Genomic DNA, 7,830 nt, shown 5'->3' with positions numbered 1-7,830 from the left:
CTTTATTAGTCGTGGTTGTTGCATTTACCGACATGCATAGCTAATTCCCTTAGTGCTAGGATTAGGGGAGCCATGATAGTAAAGCAATGATATTATAATTAGATTAGGAGGTTTACATCAGAGAATTGATTCATAGCAATATAACTGTAATTGTTTATTTGAGTGCACGCTTCTAAATTAATTAACCCGGTTAAGTTTAGACCTAGATCGGAAGATTGGAATGAATAGACCTGCTATATATGGACATAGGCACTTGCGACGCCCAACCGATCTGTGGGCATGCAGCGGTCTTTTTGAAAGCCACGCTCGGCGGCGTAAAAATGCTTTCGACCTGATCGTTTTAGATCGGTCGGTTTCGTCTCGGCAAGGGTCTTGAAACGATGCAAGAGATGTTCGGAGTCGCCACCAAGCATTTATGGGATGCTTGGAACTTATTCGAATACACTTTATACCTAGGTCAACCTAGCCGAAAAGCGGTGTTTGACATAGGTACTAAAGATAAGGAATCGTCCCTCTTTAGCATCCTATCTCTAGAATGACTCTCGTACGCCCTGGATAAGGTCGTCCACTATCCAAAGTTTCTTAGTAAAAGGTTACGGTACGTATTGGGAAGCCCTTTAATCGGACACCCAATCCCGCCCGCGGTAGCGGCCTCTACTGATCGATCTTGGTTAGTTAAATGCAAAAGTTGATAGAACGGGTAAATGCATGTATGCGCATCCACGAGTTTGAACCTAACATGTGAGCTTTCTATGTCGGTTGTTTAATCCAAGTATCAAGTATGTGATGTCAAATTGGATTTAATGTTGATTTGCATGCAAGACGGAAATTAAACATCCATTTACCGAGTTAGGTTTATGGTGCATAACGTGATTCATTTGTCTTAGTAAGACGTTTTGCAAATATGATGCAAAATTGGCAGATTTGTCATCTGATCCATCCTGTATTCGGGTTAACCGAAGTTGGGATCATCCTAGACAAGTGCTGGAAGGAAACAGGGTCTGCATCAGGCAGCCTATATAGGTGCGAGCCATCAGGCGATGCAAACGGGCCTGTCCTGATTTGAAAAATGGAAAATGGGTGGCCTGTTTAGGCGCAAGGCAACAGATGATGGAAGGACGTCTCCTGACCATTAAAAGGGTTTATAAAATGATTTGAAAAGAGGGTGTTTGAACCCGTCTTGATTTGGAAAGGTCGTTTAGACAGCTTTTATGTTGATATGAAGAACGAGACTTGAATAATTATCATTATTTTGACAATATTCGATGTCGGGTTCGGTTTTGCAAGCTTGACATGAATAGTTTTGAAAATGGTTATGAACTAATTGTTTTAAGTTCATTTGTTTGTAATTAACCAATGCTTATCATCGTATTCGGGTTAAAATCCGACATGGTATGTAGAACCAAGGATGATTTTGTATTTATGACTAATGCATTTGTTTTGAAAATATAAAGAAACGAAATGAAAGGTTTTTAAATGCCTTTTAAAATGTAATTAACCAAATATTATCACCGAAACACGGATTAAACCGTTATGGTATTAGGAACCAAGGGTGAAAAATGTTTCATGGTTAAAAGTTTGTCATTAAAAAATGATTTGAAATATTTGAAATGGTAAAAACCGATTACAAATATGAAATGAAATAAAAGGGAAGAAGAGACCAAACACGGCTGGATTAAGACCTGAGAGGGTCTTTCGACGCGAGCCATGCTGCTGTACAAGCAGCCCCTGTCTCGACCAAAAATCCGGTTTTGGCTCATTTATCCCATATTTGGACCATGTTATGCCTGTTTTAGGTTGTTGTAGTCATGAAACAAATGAAAAACATGATAGAAGAGGGTTTTTACACCCTTATACTTACATGCTAGGCTTGAGACGAGAAATCGACGAAAGTGTATCAACTTGTTTGGTCGGAAAACTCGGTTTGAAAACCGTTTTAGCAATGTAAAAGAGTGTTTTAAGTTTAGTGATGGTGTAGTTGGTTGAGATGCTCGGTCAAGTGATTTAATGCACGATGATGGCACCGAACAATGTGTAAGGTTTGTGTTTTCGATCGGTAGGTCGGAAACACGTGTCGGTTTGTGATTGAGAAGTCGAGTCTAGAATTTTATGGGAGAGATGAGGGGGCAGACACTCGCGTAACTCTCAAATGGTGGCATTTAAGGGGTATTTATAGAGAAATGCGTGGTTGTGTGCGTTTTAAGCGACGTGGCCGCATGGGCTGCTCGAAGAGGCGCGAGCCATTTCGCGCGTCTTTGAGGTGTCTTGTCACTATCACGCAATTGTAATCATGATTTTTTCTATCCTATGTTTTGGATGAACTTGATTTGTACTTGACCATGAAGCATTCCAGGAAATACTTAACATGGAAGTCTTGAAAAGTTTAGTTTTTTTGTTTGACTCGGTTTGACTCGTTGTTGGAGTCGGAATTTGAATTTTGAGTCGGTTTTTGGTCTGGTGTCGGTTTTGACTCTAATTAGTGTCATTGTGACCCCGTCGTCATGCATTAAACACTCCAGGTACTTTTTAAAAGTTTTAAAATGTTTTTTTTTCGAAATCGTTTTAAGTTTTACGACGTATAGTTGTACAAAAACTGTCGATTAAACGTTGCGATTCCTAAGCATGTTGTAGTCCGATAATCATCAGGTGTTTGTTTGAGACTCGACAGATACTGGGTATCTACAAAGCCCCCACTTTGACTGAGGCTTGGACAGGGCAAAAGTCAAAGTATAGCCCCCAGGTCAATCGAAGATTACAACCTGGAGACCGAAGCGATGTCAAGGCGGCTCGAAAGGATTCTGGCCAAGGACCTGCCGTCGGGAAGGGCGACGCCAAGGCAACTCGGGGGTACGAGTCAAGGACCTATCATCGACAACAGTTTAGAGTCTGTCGACTGTCCGTGCGGCTCATTTAAAGTTCGTTAGACTAAGTACAAAGGTTCGCCAACCAAACGAGGGAGTCATACCTGAGGCATCTTCGGGATATGTCCTTGAGTCATTTCTTATTTGCGGACAAAGGCCCGCCAGCCGCGCTGCGGATATGAAGGGGCTCGCCTGCCGCGTTGATTGTGTTGCGTTTTGAGGTTCGCCAGCTGTTTTGTCCATATTTTGCGCAGGGCTGGAAATACGACCAGGGTAGAATAGGATGGGGGTTAACTAGTATTATTCTATTTTAATATTATCGTGATCATACCTAGGCATGGTTAATTGTAATATAAGTGGAAATGAATGTAAATGTAATAAACAATATAAGAAAACATGACACAATGATTTATACGTGGAAAACTCTTAATGGGAAAAAACCACGGCCACCAATTCAGGAGAGGATTTCACTATGTAATTGGGAGAATATAAGAGTGATAATGATAATGCTTGTAATATAATCTCTAAGTATTTTTTAGCTCGTAGTATGATTCTTGTGTAGGATGTGTTGTGTATGTTGGAGTATGCCTTATTTTGCTAAATTATGTTCAAATGCTCCTTATATAGCCAAGCTGAATGGCTGTCAAATCTTTGTACTTAATGCTGAATATTCCTACTTAATTGTTGTCTTTATTGTTGTCTTTATTGCGCATTAATGCCTATTAATGCTCCTTCTTTATGACCAAATCTTCCTCTTAATGACCATATTTATGTTGTAGAAATCTTATATATAATTATCCATGACTTGGTCAAATGTTGACCTTACACTTGACCGTTGTCCTCTCCGGCCTGGTCCCTGTCTTCTGGTACCCTGATGGCCTGACGTCCTGACACCCTGATTGTCAGGACAGGGTTGAACTTGATCCTGAAGATGATGCGGGAGTCCAGACTCATCAACTGGTGCCAAACTTGGACTACCCTGACGGACCTGCCCTGATCTTCAGGCCAGGGTAGAATTCTATCCTGTTAGTAGTGCGAAATTCCAGGCCCAACAATTGCCCCTTGTCTCCTTATTATCGCTGGGTCAGGCCAGTAATGAGGAGATAACTTTCTCTTTTCATCTTTGGACAACTTCTTTAGAACAATTCAGCGTGCTTTATCATTAAGAGAACGGCTAGTTGCAGTAAATCCAAATCTTTACCGTCTATAAATAACTTCTTCACTTCATGCTTTATTATCCACCAAAACTTGATCAATTTCTCTGAAATTCTCCCAATCTTTCTTCCATTTTTATCTTCAACCTTCGCCTATTTTCCCAGAAATTACCAGAAAATCTAACTATGGTTGTAAAAAGAGAATCAACCAGGGTTGCTGTTGCTCCTGGCACACCTTTCGTCCTAAACCCTGAAAATGAGCCCGAATCTTCTGGAAATCAACCCATCGCTTTTGGAGATGCATCCCATGCTCTAGCAGTTGATAAGGTCACCATCTTCGCCGATCCTGATGTATGGATTCTTGAAAATTCCCCCATCTTGGCGGATTGGCTATATTTTTATCAGGACCAACTTGGTTGGGCCTGACCTGACGTATCTCAATTATGATGCATGCGTTGGTGGTAAGTATTCTGTAACTTTTGCTTGTCCTGCACATATTCTATTAGTTCAAAGGAAAGAAGGAAATATTTAACAGGATGTACCTTTTGTAGTGGATGATTCGGTGAGCAATATTAAGTATCCTTCTGCGAGGGTAATGATGTGACCATAATTAGCGCATATTTAGCCCCCGAATTAGCCTTGTTCCCATGCTTTTTAGTGCATATTTGGGTCATTTATTGTCTTTAGTTCTTTGTTTTGCATATTTTTTGAGATTTTGATCCTTTGGTAGGAAAGGAGTAAGAATCTTGCATTTTCATGGCAAAACGAGACTAAATTGATTGAATTCAATGACCAAGCATCAAGGAGAGACAAGATTAGAAGGCCTTTGTACATATTATAGTAGATGAGCCATGTTGACGAAAGGATCCTTGCATCCCCGAGGAAATCCCCAAGGATTTTATGAAGAAAAGGGAAGAAAAGAAGAAGAAACAAAGCTGAGCTACAATCCGAGCGGCTTCTCCACAATCCGCCCGTCCTGCACAAGCACAATCCGTGCGTCTTCCTTCAAAGACGCCCGGACAACAGCCACAGAATCCGCCCGGATTCTACCAAAGACGCCCGTCTTCCCCCGCCTGAATCCGCCCGTCCCGACTCCAATACGCACGGATTCCAGTACAGCGAAATTTCGTCTTCTCCAAGCTACAAAGAAAGAAGCCCTTCTTTTGAAAAATACCGGCGTCTCCCTGCTTAATCTAAAAAGTGTAATTACTAGTTTAGCCCTTAGTTAACCCTAATGCATCCACCTAATTTCCACTATAAATACCTCATGAGTCTAATTAGAAGAGCATGTTCTTCTTATCAATTATTAGTGTAGTTAATATCAATCAAATCTCTCTTTAGTTTTGTAATCAACAATTAATCAAGTTTTAATACAAGTTTTATTTCCTTAATCTCTCTTTTGTTCATCCTTTATTTTGGGTAATTGAAGATTATTTGGGTTATTATTGGGAGATTGACAACCTCTCAATCAAGCATCAAGTACTTCTTTTATTCTTGCTTTATTATTGGAATCATTAGTAGGTATAATCCTCTTAATCCCTTTTTAATTATTGTTAATTACCTTCATTTATTCACCATGTTTCATTTTGTTGGTATGATTGACAACCTTGCTAGCATGATCAACATGATAATGAGTGAGTAGTCACCTAGCTAGGGTTAATAGGTAATTAGGGGAAACCAACATGGGGAATGATTCATGCTTAAATTAATATGCTTTCATGGTTTATTTGCTTGCTTGTTTTGATCTCAACTCATGCACATGTTATGTTTGATGAAATGTGAGCCTATGAATCCTTGCATTTTTTACCCATCACCTATCTTTTCAATGAGACTTGTAAGACATAAACCAACTCGAGTCTCATTAGACCATGCATGTTGTTGAGTAGGGAAGATTAAGTCGACTTGTAGGTGTTGTACAATCTAATCGATTCGGCTCCGGGACCCAAACTTTACTAGGATTGTAAGATATAACCCAACTCAATCCATCATAACAATAATTGCTTGCTTATAATTTGAGAACATGTTTGTATGATCAATTCCCATGATTCCCCTATGACCCCATGACACCCTAGTGCTTTTTATCAATTGTTTACAACCCTTTTTATTCATCTTGCTTATTTACTTGCATTGCTATTTAGTTTAGTGACCTTCTACATCAACCCAAATTGTGACACCCCTAAGACACCACTAGTTTCAATAGAAATCTCATCTCAATTCCCGTCCCATGGGATCCGACCTTTACTTACCTCTTTACTAATTGTAGAGTTGTTTGTGAAGCTATAAATTGTGTTTTGATTCGGACGTGACCCAACGACAACATCTATTTTAATTGTGAACACGAAATTGTCCCATCAAAAATGGCGCCGTTGCCGGGGACGGTGTTAACTTGATTTAGATTTTCTTACATTGTTATTAGTTGTGTCTTTCTTTGCCTTGGGAAAGTAAAACTCCTCAAGGTTTGTTCTAATTGTTTTCGAGTTGTTTGATATTTTGCATTTCTAGAAGGTCACAAGGTGATTTGTTACCTTTTGATCGTGAAATTGAAAGAACTTTGACAACCAATAGAAGACTTGCTAGAAGGAATTTGAGACGTATTAGTGAGGTTGTAGATATTCAACCAACTATTGAGTTCATCAACCCTTTTGCAAGAGAAGGTGAGGAGAACCCATTACAAAATACCATACAAAATCAACCCACAATGCCTAAGTTTTCATCACATTCCGTACCCACCATGGAGGACCTACCTAATGGTACTCCCACACCACAACATTTGACCGGAAATTTTATTGGTAAATCCGCCTTTATCCAATTAGTCGAAAGGAGCCAATTTGGGGGGATGCCTAGTGAAGACCCTCATTCTCATATGGAAACCTTTTGTGACTATTGTGATGCGATTTCTCAAACCGGTGTAGCTCAAGACCAAATTCGATGGGTCTTATTTCCTTTTTCTCTAATTGGCACCGCGAAACAATGGTTGAAGGGCCTTGATAAGGCCACTCTCGAAATTGATTCTTGGAAGAAGTTGGCTCTAGCTTTCTACAAAAAATTCTACCCACCGGAAAAGACTAACATGCTAAGAGCTCAAATTACGGGTTTTAAGCAAAGGGATGAAGAATCTTTGTATGAAGCTTGGGAGCGGTTCAAGGGAATTTGTCGCTCATGTCCTCACCATGGACTTAGCGAGTGGTTCTTGGTCAACAATTTTGGAACGGTCTATATGAAGATTCAAGGAACATTCTCAACATGGGATCGAATGGAATGTTCACTGAAGTTGATGACAATCAAACTTGGAACAAAATTGAGGAAATGGCGGTCCATAACTCACAATATAGTAGACCTCGCAAGGCTACTAGAGGAGGAAAGCATGAAGTGGACTCCGTTACTCAATTGGGTGCTCAACTTAGTGCTCACATTGACACAATCAATTTGAAGTTTGAAAAAGCTATGGCTAGACTTGAAGAAGCCTCAAAATCACCAAAGCATCATGTTAATGCCATGACGGCATCTTCATAAATCCCAAGTGGGATATGTGAGAATTGTGGAACTTTGGGACATGACCAAAGTGAATGTAGGGGAACAAATGAACAAGTGAATGCTTTCCAAGCATACAAGAGTGGTACCCCTTATTCCAACTATTACAATGAAAACACCAAATTCCGTCCAAATCTCTCATACAAAAGCCAAAATATTCAAAACCCTCAAACAACATACCCCCCACCTCCCATGAGAAACCAAAATCAAAGACCCTTTTACAACCAAAACCAAGGTTACCAAAATCAAAATCCATACAATCACCAAAATGACCAAGGTTTTGA

General features: G+C 39.9%; 1 non-coding gene across 1 annotated transcript; it reads right to left on the bottom strand.

Moving 5' to 3' along the window:
- Positions 1-7,085: 7,085 nt before the first annotated feature.
- LOC141609976 (small nucleolar RNA R71) lies at positions 7,086-7,192 on the bottom strand. Its single transcript, XR_012527874.1, has one exon. It is a non-coding gene; the product is annotated as a small nucleolar RNA R71 (small nucleolar RNA).
- Positions 7,193-7,830: the final 638 nt, after the last annotated feature.

This window comes from Silene latifolia, chromosome 10 (genome assembly GCF_048544455.1).
Source record: "Silene latifolia isolate original U9 population chromosome 10, ASM4854445v1, whole genome shotgun sequence".
Taxonomy (NCBI): Eukaryota; Viridiplantae; Streptophyta; class Magnoliopsida; order Caryophyllales; family Caryophyllaceae; genus Silene; species Silene latifolia.
The sequence above is the reverse complement of the archived record's forward strand: the minus strand, read 5'-3'. Positions and strand labels throughout refer to the sequence as shown.